General features: G+C 43.0%; 1 protein-coding gene across 2 annotated transcripts in view; it reads left to right on the top strand.

Annotated features, from left to right (window-relative positions):
• The first annotated feature begins 2,500 nt into the window (after positions 1–2,500).
• Positions 2,501–15,042, top strand: part of LOC124053272 (zinc finger MIZ domain-containing protein 1-like) — a 104,238-nt gene continuing 91,696 nt past the window's right edge. For both annotated transcript variants that reach the window (XM_046378335.1, XM_046378336.1), the window contains exon 1: positions 2,501–2,802. The gene's annotated coding sequence lies outside the window, so the exon portion shown is untranslated. The remainder of the gene's footprint in view (positions 2,803–15,042) is intronic.

Raw genomic sequence — 15,042 nt, 5'->3', positions numbered from 1 at the left:
CCATCGGCCCCTGCTGCACTTTGTGTTTAATGGAAATTAGCTAATGTAGCAACGTTAGCATGCTCACATTGGCATTTACCTCAAGGCACTTCCTGAACACAGTGCTGTTAGCATGGCTACAGACTTTTAGTCTTGTTAGAGCTTGTTTGATGAAAACAGCTGCCTTCCGAATGAAGTTGTTGAAAACGTGGGGCTCAACACAGTAAAGCTGTGGACCATAAAAACCAAAACAACGAGCTGAAAGACAATATAATGTTCAGCAGGGTTATTTTCTATAGGATCAACAATTTGTCATTACATAGTCAACTTTTCCGTTGTTGACATAAAAATATTAATTAGTGCAGCGTTAAATCTGCAAAGTGATACTCACCTCTGCTCTCTGCAGAGCCTCCATGATGGTAGAAACTTTTCTGTTTCTAAAAGCAGAATAAACTCAAGTCAACGTTGGCAGAATACAGAAACTCCATTAAGAAAAGGCTGACAATCAAACCTGCTTACGTCTTGCTGTGGGGTGACTGTTAACCGCCAGACCGGCGTGCTCCTGGCAGTAAAGCATGTTGGGTAAATCTAACACACAGCCTGTGTCACACTGAGTCTGCACTCGAACCCGCTGATGTTTCATTGTTGAACATCACTACTCATAATTTTAAAGCATTTCTCTGCCAAACTGTTTTTGACTCAGTCTCCTTGACCCAGTTATGATAAGGAAACATTCCCATCTATATTTGGATCAGTGTGCTTGTCTTGAGCTGGCATACATCACGTCATCTGGAGAGAGGATGTGTCACAACACTGCGATCACAGGTCTGACAGGTTGATCCCTTTCAAAACGTCCCAGTGGAACACACCAGCGAAGGTTTAGCATCATGATGGTCAATTACTCTGTGGAATTTTATTTTACCAGTACACAGAAATAAAGTCAGGTTTTTCATTTCATTGTTTTGAAATATGCATCACATGCTCACGTTTTGATCATGCGGGGGAAGAAATACCTGTAGTGGAACGTGACAAATTGGTGAATGAGAGCTATTTTAAGCCATTTAATGAGCTGTAATTTAGGAATTCCTACAAGTGAGAGCAGCAACGGCTGCCTAACCGCGTTTAAAATTAGATATATGGCATGAAATATAGATCTAAACTACTAGAACTACCTTCTACATCATGCTTTCACTTGGAATATATGAATAAATTTTTAATAGTTTCCCACCTACTCAAACTGGATTTTGCCTCTGCAAAAAAAAAAAAACATAGTCTATTATAACATTTATGACAGATTTAAGGAGGAGTTCCCAGTTTTTGAGCATTTAAGCTGTTAAGCCAGTTTGTTTTCTACTTTTAATACAGGAGGAGCAATAAAATTGATGGGATTGATTCTGGTACCCTGCAATCAAAATGTAGCCCCTGCATCCTGCAACTGCTGTGAATTGCAATTAGCTAAAATTCTCCACTCTCTGTTAGAGGGAAATGTTCACATTAGCCAATTCGGGGATGGCTTACAAGCTTGGAACAGACTGAAATCAATGCTTCCTGTCACCTTTTAGCAGGACAAATGGCGCCTATTGTTCCAGCCTATCCCTCCCCCCTAAACTTAGACAGCTGGGGTAGATACACGGGCCAGAAAGCAGGGGACTCCAAACGCACCAACCACCAAGTGTGTCGCCTGTGCAGTAACTTCTGCTATAAAAGTATTCTGAGAGAGAAAACACCAGTCTGACCCTAATCACAGTTTAAAAAGTCAATCACAGCACTTAGGCTGGTGTGTTTCTAACTTTTGACATGGGGTGCATCCAAACAGGCCACAGTGGCAGCAGCCGGGTCAGTGTGTTTATGTGTGTGTGTGTGTGTGTGTGTGTGTGTGTGTGGCGGACTGGAGCCTGGATGCTGCTTGGCACAGTCATGGCTCCTTGACGTCAGCGCTCAGCCCAGACTGCTGCTGCTGCTGCTGCCGCTGCCGCTGCCGCCGCTGCTGCTGCTGCTCTCAAACATGTCTTTGTTATTCAGAGCTTTCCATCAGAGAGCGGCGACCTGCAAAACACGGAGGGTGGCTTCCGCTCTGAGCTGGATCACGGAATGACAGGGCGCACGCGCGTGTGTACGCGTCAACGTGCTGGCGTGAGGGCGTGCGCGTGTTTGTTGTTGATTATTAGACCATTACAGGATAGTTAGGATTGGATAGATATTGACATAAGCAGATAATAAATTACCAGATAGAATAGTAATTGCATTATTATTATCATTAAATTATTTTTGGGGGGAGCATCTTATTTTCAAAAGTGTATCATACTTACAGGTCTATTACTGACTGCCAGCACTATTATTAAGCTGTAAAAGCCGTTTTATTTTAGATTAATTTAATCAATGAAAAGATGCAAAAGACAGTACTCAGCCTGCGAAATTTCCGTTTTAATTAATGGAACCACTTTTCAATAACGCGTGCTCTCCAAAATCAGGACTGTGTGAACACAACGCGATAGGTCGGGACCGGAGCGGGTCGATCCAGCAGATCCAGCGTACCAGATGGCTGCTGAGCTGAGCGACAGTCCAGCTCCGCTCCCGGCTTACCTCCTGATGGCGTCTCGGCGTAAGAATCCGCGACACATTTTGTCAGCAGCCACCGAGCATGGGTCCCTTTGGTAATAGAATAGCCAATGTAATTTGACACTTCAACTTACTGCGCTCTCTCCGAGTCTATTCAGTTACTCACCCACTGACGTTGAGCCCATTCTCAGTGGCCGTGAGGGGGGAAGATATTTAAAAACAAGAGCCGAAAATTACCGAGGACTTTCTGCGCTTAATAACCCGGTGAGTAACTGCAAACTTAACGTTGCTTATTCCCGGAGTGGCGCTGCGAAGCTCTTGTGTCGGGAAGGTTTTGTTTCCACTTTGGCTCAGATTGTTTCCCAACAATAGAGTGACCACTTGAACTGGCACTGAGGAGCACGTCGGAACCTGTAATAATCAACCGCAGCTTTTTATTTACTATTACGCCGCTGTGCGCCGTCGGGATTGAACCGGCGGGCTGTTAAGCAGGTTGTGCATTTCGTTGGTAACAGATGCCGCGTTGATCTCCAAAGCGTTGGGGCTTGGAGGCTACATTGTGGCAGCCTGTATGCGTTTTGCTTGCAGAATGAATCATGCCGCTCTCTCTCTCTCTTTCTGTGTGTGTTTGCGCGCAAGGTTTAGAGGTAGCTCTCGCTTTTTACCTTTTTGGTTTCTGATGTACACAAAGCACATGGTTTGTCTAATGTGTGGGTTCAGCGGTGACGCGAGAGGATTTCATGCGAGCTGCAGAATAACTGTGGACACGGTACGGCAGCGGTCACTGCGCGGATTATTCGTTAAATGTCACGTCAAATGTTGATTTCTGAACTTTGTTAACAGCAGCACGTGTGCGTGTTGTTAAGTATTAATGCATTAATGTCACAGCCTGGAGTTTTAGTTGTATGCCACTGTAGGTCATTGCTGTTTCATGGGGGTTTAACAAGTTGACTCCCCAAATTCCTGCTGTCTCAATATGGAACCAGCTTGGATGGAGGGGGCCTCTCATATAGAACTGGGCTCACTTTGCTGTACATCTGTCCAGGAAGCAAAATAGCATGGCCAAGTGGAAAAAGTAAGCTAGATCAGCTTCCTAACCATTGTCAGTGAAAGAGAGCAAGTATTTGTGTGCTTGCTTCTGTCATGCACACATGCACTGTGTTTCTTCTTCTTTTTGCATGTGAAAATCCCAGTTTTGGGAGAATCAAAGAAGCAAACAAACACACATGCAGATGTTTCTCGTCTTTTCCTTGTGAGATGTCCAGGAGAGGTCTTCCTGTTTTTGTTATGTTGCTGAAAAGTTCATTCTCCTCTAGTCCGCTTTTAGCTGCTGCAGCCTCCGAATCTGTCCTGCACAGCCGACTGCTTGGACCAGCTGCTGAGGCTCATGTAAAACGTCTGTGGGTGATACGGGTTATTGAGCAGGCTCATTTGCTTTGTTTTCGTTTCTGTCACGTAATCTAAGGGCCTTGTTGGGTTTAGTAGCTGCTGGACTGACCGGCATCTCGACTCATCCGGGTTTTAAAACTTCCAGATGCTGTCTTGATGCAGGATGGCAGAGGATGTCAAACTAGGAAGCTGCCATCTTTATGCACCTGGTCCTTTGATTGCTCTTCACTCAAGTCCCTGCATGGGTCACCTTTCAATCTGCCTGCATCACAAGCACTTGATGGCACGTGTGATTAAACGCTGATTGAGCTCTGCTTGCGCGGGGAAAACTTCAGACTTCCAGTGGCTTCGTAGATCAGAGTGGTGTCAGACAGAGGAGGAGGTTTTCTGTCCCGTCCCCTCCCTTTCAGTCACCCCACCTCTGTGGGGCCCTAGGTTGGGATCCTGAATTACCATGGGGCAGACCCCACCAGGCTGACCTTCTTCTATTCAAGTTGAGGATGTTGAAACACCAGCCGTCAAACAAAAGACACATTGAAACAGAGATCTGCAACCCAGCACGTGTGTCTGGGCGCTGAAGTAGACCATTTATTAACTCTGAGTTTGACCAATGAGAGGCGTCGGCACACAGTGGGGCAGAATAAGATGGTTAAAGGACGCAGAGCCGCTTCAGGCACAGATTAGTGAGCAAAACCTAAAAATGCATACAAAAACAAAGCTTGGCTTTTATTTTTAAATCAAATCCTGCGTGTATGTTGTCAACTTTTAGAGCAAATCTTTTTCCTTCTTATCCGGAGTGCAGCCAGCCTGGTGCCTGTGTGTGGACTGACAGTGGCAACACGTTTTCAGCGTAGGGTGGGAGTTTTTCGCTCTCGCCATTCCACCCACCTGACGAGGTGAGAGCTAAAGGCGGAAGATGAAAATGGCCGTGCCACATGGGAAATAATTCAACTCTCAGATCAGAGAGGACACACAAGAGGCCTCATTACCTCCAGCACTACTGCTGGCCAGCCTGCAAGAGCTTGTGTGTCTCAGCTAGCCACACTCGCCTACAGAAATATCGTCTATATCCTGCCTGTGATGTTCCTTTTTGTCTGGAAATAATCCTGAAACACAGCATAGAGTACAGGGATCCCACATCCACAATAGTTAAGAGATATATGCTGGATCATATAGCCTCAAAACTAAACCCTCTCCAAATGGTTTGCAGCCGGAGCCTCCTTTCACCAACAATGTGTGCTTAAGTAGCTGGTAAACATGGCTGTTAGATGTCATAATGTTATTGATTCGACTTGGGAATTCCACTTGCGGCGAGCAGCACTCTAACAGGAAAAAGGCGAAGGAGCGACCAACCGACCGACTGCTCTTCCTCCGCGGTCAGAGCCTGTGGGAGGTTTGTGTAGGTTTCGTTCAAGGTCCCTTTTGTGTTGTCTTTGCTGGGGAGAATAAACTCCTGGGATGAATCACCCTGCTGGTATGGCTATTTTCAATGAGTGAGGAGAGTGCAGCGCAGGAAAGTGTGTCGCTGGGCAGCTGGAGTCGCTTAATCATGAGGTTCAGTTTGGTGTCAAACAGCACTTCGTTTTTAATAATCTTGTTATTATGCAGTGTTTCCCCTGTAATTGCACGGGCCTGGTGGGTCACCAGGCCAATGGGAAGCACTGCCAAGCAAACCCCCCCCAAAAAACAAACTGCCAAAAATAACTCAAATTATCCATTCATTCGTTTATTTTAGCATTTTACTTTGAAATTATGGGTTTGTTTCCGTTTCCTTCTCTCTCTGCTCTCTGCTGTGAGCTACAATGTGAGCAACTGTAACTTGGTAAACTGTCATTTTAGTGCTGCAGTGTCCCTTCCAGTGAGATGGTTTACGATTGGTGGAAAGTGCATTTAATCAAGCACCTTGAATACATTTTAACTCCAACTCCACCGCATTTCAGAGGGAAAAAATGTGTTTTATTTAATTCTGCCACATTTACTTTACAGCAACAGTCACTTACTACTTTGCAGATGAAGATTTAACGTGAAAAACTGTTGATGATTTTGCAGAATATGTTGCTTTGTTATAGACTACACTAATGTCCCCAGCCTTTCTAGATTGCAAAAGAACCAAATAAAAATCACTGCCTTGTGCTCACTTTACTGACGATACTACGGCTCTGAGCACTTCATCAGGTAAAAGTTTTCCTGCCTTTTACCCGAAGAAAGTAAAGTTTAGGTAAAGTGTTGGGTTTTTTTTTGTTCTTTCGGTCAGGAGTGCAAGAACTTGTGGTGAACGTGTGACCCCACAGTATTATTCCACTGTGGTATTGCTAGTTTTTCCTCAGTAGGACATCTGAATGCTTCTTCCACTTCTCAGTATAACCAAAATAAGCATTTGCTCTACATCACACCACCGTATTCTTCCCACATGTTATTCTGCATTCCTTGTGTGTGTGCGCCTGTGATGATTTGTGACGCTGAACGTCGGCGACGCGCTCACCGCGGTAACATCTGTGCCGTGCAGATATCCACAGAGGGGTTTTGTGACGGAGAGAGTGGTCAGACTGTACCTGTCAGCTTGACTGTTGACTGTTAATATCAAGCTTCTATTTCCAAAACACAGCTCAGGGAAAGGGAATCCGTGCGTGTTTGCATTCATGTTGCAGGGAACTGCTGAGCAAAGCGAGGGATGGGAGAGGTGCTGGGAGTGACGCCAGACCACACATCATTTAATCATGTTTAGAGTGTGCAACCGCTTTGTGCATATTTTTGGTTGCATTGGTGATAGGAGTTGTTATTGCACAAACTGTATGCACGGAGAGGACTTGACAAGAGGGAAGGTGGGGATGACGGTTTGACAGAGAACAGAGAAAAACAATCCCCTCTTTTTGATTTGAGATTTTTCAGAACTGATTGATTTCAACATTGCAGCCGAAATATGATAATAAAAGTCAGATTCTTGTTGCTGCAACTTGTGAAATGTGTTGCGAAATATTGAGGCCACTTAACAGCCTGTGGAAGTATGACCATTGTGCATATTAGCATTGGATTTGAACGTGTCCTTTTGGCTTAATCCCATTGTTGACTCGCCTGCTAAGTACTGAGTGTGTTATTTTTGCTCTTTTTAGGGAGCCCCTCTCTGCATAATCTCACTTAATCTAATCTATCCTCCTTTATAATAGACTGGGAATGATGTGACTTTATAGAAAAAGCCTTAGTGTAGATCCATACCAAACAGACTAGTGTGCCGGCTTCTTCCCCGGCCCCTCTGGCAAAGCTCTTGTGAAAATGCAAGTGACCTCTGCGCCCCTTGTTAGTCTGAACAATAGGCCCGCCTCCTCTTACAGCTGCAGCCATGCTGGAGGGGAAGCTAGCCGGAACCGAAAACACACATCTTGTGATTAATAGGTCTAAATACCGTATTTTTGGTTGATCCCACGCTTGCTTGGAACACCATGAAAATTCCCTCTTTATTTATAATATCAATTAAGTGCTGCAACTAATGATTATTTGCACGACTTGTCATATTGTCTGTGAAATGGGAAAAAATAGTACATCCCGGAGGGATGGTTTCACATGTCTCTCTCTTTTTTTTGTTTCTGATCACCAGTCCCACTCCAAAGATATTCAGTTTACTGTATATGTAGTTCGTATATAGTTTACTTTCAGCTGACTGATGGATAAATTGGCATATGGTTGCAGGTCTTCAGGGATTGTGCTCAAAGTTAGACAAACAGTTCTTGCAGGATTAAGTCACTAGGGTTTTTGGCTGTTATGATAAATGAGTGATATTCATAAATGCTGACATAACACCAGATAAGTCTCAACTATGTGCACAATTCCTGTGCTGATTCCTGTTATTTGTTCTCGCTTTTGCTGGCCGGTTTTCTGAGGATCTGGATTATGTGGAACTTAAACATAAAATCAAAATGCAATTAAAATACACTAAGACTTTGTATACATATTTGTTGGCATATAATTGGAGCCTTTGAGGCCCCAGCAGTCGCAGGCTCATGCATGTTGAATGTGACATACTGTGAAAAACATACGCAGATGATGTCACAGCGCAGCACTGCAGCACTAAGTGTAAATGAAAAGGCTCTGAATCATGAATAACATCCGGCTTCTCCAGAGTCTCATCATCTTTGAATTCAACAAGGTCCGACCCGGGAACCTTTGAGGGGGTTGTCAAGTTTTGCCGCGTAGGGTAGCGTTGCACGGCAGAGACGTTTCCCTCTCAAATTTCAGCGCAAACTGAGAAACTAGCAGCTGCTCTCAAAGAATCTGAAAACGTCTCGAGAGGTGTAATCTCACTATCAAAAAATGGGTGCTGAAAAGACTCCTGAGGGGCTCTGAAGCCGCACAGCATCTAGTATGGGAGCACAGGATAGAGAGAGAGAGAGAGATCCACACCTCTGATGAGTAATGAAGGTGATTCTGAGCAAGTGGTGGAATTACATTCAACAGAGCCCGCGGGGGTCCATATCTCATTGTTCTCTGACAGGGAAAATTAACTGGGATTTACTAATACACAGGGAACGTCCTTCCCCCATTCTCTCTCTCGTTCTCATTCTCGCTCTCAAAGAAAAGCTCTGGGGGTAATTTCTTTCCCCAGTAACATCCCCATCCCCATCATCCCCTCCAATAGTCCCCCGCCACCTCTCCACTCCACCCCAAGCACAAATGTCGGATGCTTTCAAGTTTGCTATCAAGATGTAAAACACAGATAGATAAAACCTCCGACTTGTTGCGCAGGTTGTTATTCATCGGCTTCTATTCAAATACTGTTTTGCATTTCACCTGTTTCCCTTTTGCATAGTCACTGTGACAAAGTCTGCGATGACCCAAGGCAAACAAGGCTTTGATCTTTTTATTTATTGAAAACTTGGGGAGTTTAACACTCAAAAACTAATTAATCTGCTTTGTAAGGACTCTTTGCATGCGGTTTGATCCCATTCGATTGCAGAAGCGAACAACCCAACAGCTGTCAACAGATTTCTGATTCTTGCTGCCTCACTTAGCTGCTGTTATCTGTTTTATGTCATTGAAAACTTAATATGTTTGCATTTCGCACTGTTGGTTGAATCAAAAACGAGGTACCTGAAGACATCACCTTGAGCTCTGGACATTAATGATGGACATTTTCACTCTTCTCAGCCATGTGTCAGGCAATAGATTAATTGAAGCTGCTGTATTGTTAAATTCTGATTGATGCAAGGAAAATGACTCTTTTCACGCCCACTTTAAAGCTGCAAGTAGAACAGAAACAGCAACACAAAAGACTTTATTTTCAAGTAACTAGTAGTTCAAACCTTGATAATCACTAAGAGAAAGAAGCCGATTAAGAAAACTGGTTCCCAGGGCCTTTAATATAACACTGTGCCTAAACAGAACCGCAACAGAGAGGAGTGTCCTTTCATTTAGACCAAATAGATTTACTTCACTTGTCTACACTCAGTTTTGTTTCAGGTTTGGTCCCCTGTCTAAACATAAGAGTGTAATCCAAACTCTCTTCTGGACAGCAGCAATGATTCATCAGAAAAAGCTGCAGGATCCTTTAGTTTGTACAGTAACATCTCAGACACAGGAGTGCTGTGTGAGAATTACAGCAAATGATTATTTTATTTTATTTAGTAATTTTGCCAATCTGAAAATAATGAAAAATTGCCCTTGCAGCTTGTTTAGTTTACCTAAATATATTATCAGTGGAGCAAGAACAGATCATCAGTCATTTAACCTTATTTTGTGTCTTCATGACACGATCATCTTAATTTAAGAAAAAAAAAAAACCCGCTCAAACCAAACAGTCTGATGATGAAGTGCAGGCATCAGTAACAACACACCCACCGCCTGTGTGTCAGCTTACACTGCACACTCATTTTAACAGGGTGTCTGTGTGCGGTCGCTTACCCAGGTGCAAGGCATGCATCACAGACCAGAACTGATACACTAACGTGACAGCTGTGGGCAGTGAAAGAAGACCATGACAGACATCTCAGCAGAATACACAGCTGAATACGTCAACCCTTGGCAACTTAGATTGATGCATTCTGGGTCAAAAGTTGCACCCCTTTTGTCCTGGGTAAACTCATATTTTCAGTTAGTGTTCATTTCTGGTTTTGCCTTATTTTTTTGCATCTTGTGTTTTGAATCAGCACTGGTTGATGAGAATGGGAGCATTTTTACTCCTTTTTTTTATGGCTGGCCTCATGATCCTCAAATTTAGTCCCTCCTGCAGTGTTAAAGTGACGCAGTTGATTAGCCGTTTGTTGCGTAAACAGGTAGCAGATGTGATGTTTTATGATGCCGATTTGCCACAGTATAAACTAATAAAGAGAAGCTGTAAGAGAAGAGAAGCTTAGCTCCAAAGCTAAGTTGTTGTCTCCACGGCAACACAATACTTCCTTGTTTACATCGCCCAAAGCATGATGGGAACTGTATTGCCAAAGTTTATAAAGTTGTACATCAGAAAATGAAACACAACCGATAGGATAAGAAAATCCAGAGACCATTATAGCCTTTATTTCAATCAACACTTACATCTTGGATAGTTTTTTTGAATGTGTTTATTGTGCTTATGCACCTGTAAAGTGTCTTGAGATAACTCTGCTATGAACTGGCACTTACATTGAATTGAATTGAACTGAATAGATCTTATCAGCATGGCTCTTATGTTCCAGGAACACCGACGTGCTGTGTGTTGAACACTTTAAACATAAATGATGTTGTTTTTCGTAGGAGTATGTGCAATCCAGTTGATATGTCAAATAACGGTACTTCTGAGAAGCTGAACATGACCAACGGCATGTCCAGGTTCACTGGACATAAAATGCCCCGCTTGCAGGTGACCTAAAACATGTCTTGCAGCCACGTGCGATGCCGTCCCAGTGGTGACTTTAAATAACTCTTTTGTAAACACATCCTGTGTGTTTCCTTATTTTGTCTTGTCCGGCCGCCGGTGGGCCATCCCATCCTCGGCAGCGGCTTCGGGGAGTGAACAAGAGGTCATTTCACACACTACTACTAATCACAGATATCGTAACAACTGCTGCTGCTGATAAATGATAATTAATTGGGAAGTGTTTGTCTGGATGTAAACACACAGTGAGACACATATGCAGACACAGTTCACACTGCTATTTATAGATACAGATTGCATAAGCTTTTTTTTCCCCCTAACAGCAGGGTGTTCTCACTTTGTCAGTATCAAACAGAGAAAAGCTGTAACTGACCAGATTATTTTTACACACATATATTGCACCCCCTACTCCTTCTTGGCAAACGTCGTGTGGCCCAACGGGTCCCACGGCTTACAAAAATGTTGACGGCGGCCGCTATTTTTGACCATCTGCTCTAAAAGGAGGGCATGTTTGAGTCACAGACGCTGTGGTGTGAGGCTGCGCCCGCGATGTGCCTGGCATGTGGAGAGCGAGCGAGAGAGAGAGATGGCTCACCCGAGGGCCCAGCATCCTTCTCGTCACCATGGGCGTACGCAGTGTGTGGCTGGTTTCACTAATGTGAGTTACATTAGCATGAAGGGTGATGGAGGTGGAGTGCGGGGGTCGGGGTGTTGAGGGGAAGGAGGAGTCGATCCTCTACGTCTTGGACGAAGAACAAGGGAGAAAATCTCCTTGTGCTTGATTTACAGTGTAAACATCGTCAGTGAGATGAAATAGTCTGAGGTCAGAAGTGCCTGTGTCTTATTCCACCGCTGTGTCGCTTGTGTCTGTGTGTATGTGTGTGTTATTTGTGAGATAGGAATGTGAAACCTAATCTGGGCTGGCTGGGGGGTGGGGGGGTTGGGCAGAGTGGGTTTCTTGGGGAGAATAGTTTACAACTCCTGTTATTGGGTAGAGAAATATGGTTGCTTCAAACTACGTTTATATTGACACTTTTCTTGGTATTAGCTTGACTGCATATCACTTCTTCACCAGCATGTGTGCAGATAATCTTCCTGTCAACTCTTTTTTTCCCTCTGCCCTTACAGTCCGTAAAGTCTTCTCTTCTTAAAATGGGCAAAAACATGTCAGTGCGGTAACATTAGTCTAACTTGTTTCTAATACGAATCAGCTTGTTTCAAACATCACTCTAAAAAGTTCAGTTTTTCTTGCATTATTTTCTTTTTTCAGGATAACAACACTCAGCATGGAGGAAAAGGTGAACTTAACTGGCACGTTTGTTGACTTGTTTTAAAAATAAGCTTTTTAGGAGTCAGTTAAAGATATAACTGAGAAGTTTGACTTGATGATGATGCTCAATCAGCTTTTTTTTTTTTCTTTTTGCAATATTTAAAAAGTAGGACACCGACAAATCATTATTCATTGTTTTATCCATCAAATGTCGAAAATAGTGAAAAATATCCCAGAGTCATTGGTGCTGACTTTAAATGTCTCGTTTGTCTGAACATCTGTCCAAAACAAAACGATTGATTCGTTTTCTTTCATAGAGAAGCAGTAGAAGTCGGAACCAGTGACCTTTTGGTACTTTTTCTCGAAAACTTAATTTAGTTGCAGGTTCATTTTCTAATGCCAAGTGCTTCTGCATGAAGACCTACTTCACTGATGAAACTGTGGCTTTGTTGTGGTTCTGTTTGCTGTTAGCTGATCTTGAGGAGCAGTTGAAAAAGCAAATCATTCGGGGCTGCATATCCTGTGTCCTCATTGTGTGGCGTCTTCAGACGCTTCCTTTGGAGGAGGGAGGTGGAGATGATCATGTGAGCTGTAATTATATTTATGTTGGGTCCTATTCAATCTGTCACAGTAAATTTTGCCTGACTTGTCATATTGTAAATCATTACAGCGGATTAGATGCTGCTTATGAACTCAAAAGGCCGGGGAAGGATTCCTTCTTTTTTTTTGTTTTTGTCCTTGTGATCGCTGTATTTGTTTGTTTTTGACAAGCTAGTTGTGATGATATTAGCCATGCAGTGTTTCCTGGATGTTCTCAATAAATTTTAATTGGGAGGAGAATGGATAATGTCAGCGGCATTTGCTTTGAAGAAAACCCTCTTTCAGAAGAGCGGGCAGTCTTCCAAGAGTGGGAAGAATGCCTCTGAAAGCCTCCGTGTTTCACAAGCCATCCTCCACTTTTTGTTTTCTTATTTGTCTGGGATCAAAGTCGCACGACGAGCAGCGATGGAAAGTTTGACTTCGTTTCTGGCAAGTGGCTTCTTTTCAAACTAGTGCAGCCGAAAGAGAAAAACTCTTTTGATGCATCTCAATCAGCTGCTCAGTGCTGAAGCAGGGTAGACTTCTGGTGGCTGATGAAAGACTGATCGCTTTTGCATGCTTCCCATACACTCGCTGTCCAAACTGTAGTGATAGTGATTGAGTGTACTCTTGCTCGGAGCAGCCGACACAATATTATTCATAAATATCCTAACGATTAGCTCAGTCCATCATTCATTAGTGACTGGCATGAATCGTTAAGATTACTTGAGAATGAATTCATGCCATTCACACAACAATAGTATCATTCTGCTTGGTTTTATTTGTGCCTTATGAATTTTCAGCACTAAAATCAACTCACTGCAGCAAGTTGTCACATGTGCTCAGCCACCTTGAGCACAAAGACTGTGTGGAAGCCTCATATGTCTGCACAGTTGCTTCATTTATCCTCAAAATGACTTGTCTGGAGAAGCCCTGAATGTTGCATCCCACAATTTGTATGCGAATCGCATCTACCCAAATAAAACCTCAAAAATTTCCCTAATGTTTACTGCAGTGAAATCACATTTCAGCCTTATTTATGCTACTGTCTACACCTGAAGACATAATTTCATCCTTAATCTTTCAGAAACACTTTAACTTGCTATATATTATGGATTTCAGCATGCCAGGAGTTCTAAGAGGGAAAGTATGAATTATTTGTGTCATTACTTTTGCTACTGATAGGAAGTGTTTTGCATAATAAACAGCAAAGACAACAAGTGAAAAATTAATGAGAAATATATATAGTTTATGATGCATGTGGTGGGGGAAAAAAAACGAACACCATTCTCTGATTGTCAACCATCAATTTTCATCACGTCATTGTTCTGCTCGTGAGTATTTGTTTTTATTAATCTCCACAGTTTGTATTGTCATGTTAATTTACTCTACAAGAGTCTTGCCACAGTGTGAAATTTAAAAAACAATGAGGATGAAAGCCAAGAAGGCGAAGCTCATAAAAGCAGAGAAGGATATTGGAGAGGAGTAGTCTTCACTTTGCTGAACTCCCAGTGCGTCTTTTTTTAATATTTAGCTCCTGTCAGTTAAAATCAAAAAGTTTCTCACTTTCTCTAAAGCTTGCAGAGAGGGTGGGTGTGTGTGTGGGGGGGGGGGGGGGGGACTGCTTCACGGGTGAAAGCCCTCGCACATGAATATTTAATGGTTGCATTTTAACCAGAGTCATAAAATCCAAGAGGATGTGGCTGAAAAGAGAGCAGTGAGGAGTGTGCAAAGTAGGCTACTTTGTTTCTTTATAGTCTGAGCTGAATGCCTGAAAGTCATGTAACTCTGTTCTGCCTGCACAGTGAATCAAATATGTGGATTATGTCAGGCTAATTTAAAGCCTGGGCCACATTTAGCGATGTGTTGCAGCCTGTTTTTGCAGCGTAAGGAGCTTGTTCTACAGCAGGATGAAGAAATCCTGGACCTTAAGGGGCTAAATTGAAAATGTTTCATTTTGACACCTCCTCAATGCACTCAGGAAAATGGATTTGATACACTTAATCCATTTGGCCAGTTGGCCAGATTCTTAGGCAACATCTAGTCCATACACATCAATTCTAGCTTAATGTAGTTAGAGTCAAAAAGAAAAGAGGATATCTGTGGATATTTAATATGCAACCTCCTCTTCTTCTTCTTCCTCTAGTCTTGTCATGCATTTTTAAAATTCTGTTCAGCCCTCCACCAAGCCAGACTCGCAGCAGACAGACACTGAGCTGATTGTTAAGTTTGATAAAGCTCTGTATTCCTGCGCAGCGGGGTTATTTTCGTGCATGTAAGCTTTACTTCACTAAGGTAATCATTTGTCATCCAATATTGAATCTAGTTAAATGGACTCATAAATTGCAATCACTTAACTTGGTCCTACTATTACGTTTAATATTGCTTTGTGGAAAGGTCAGCCGGCAGTGGATCATGTTCCGGC

The sequence above is a fragment of the Scatophagus argus genome, chromosome 21 (assembly GCF_020382885.2).
Source record: "Scatophagus argus isolate fScaArg1 chromosome 21, fScaArg1.pri, whole genome shotgun sequence".
Lineage (NCBI taxonomy): Eukaryota > Metazoa > Chordata > Actinopteri > Scatophagidae > Scatophagus > Scatophagus argus.
Note: the sequence above shows the minus strand (reverse complement) of the source record. Positions and strands in the feature narration are given on the sequence as shown.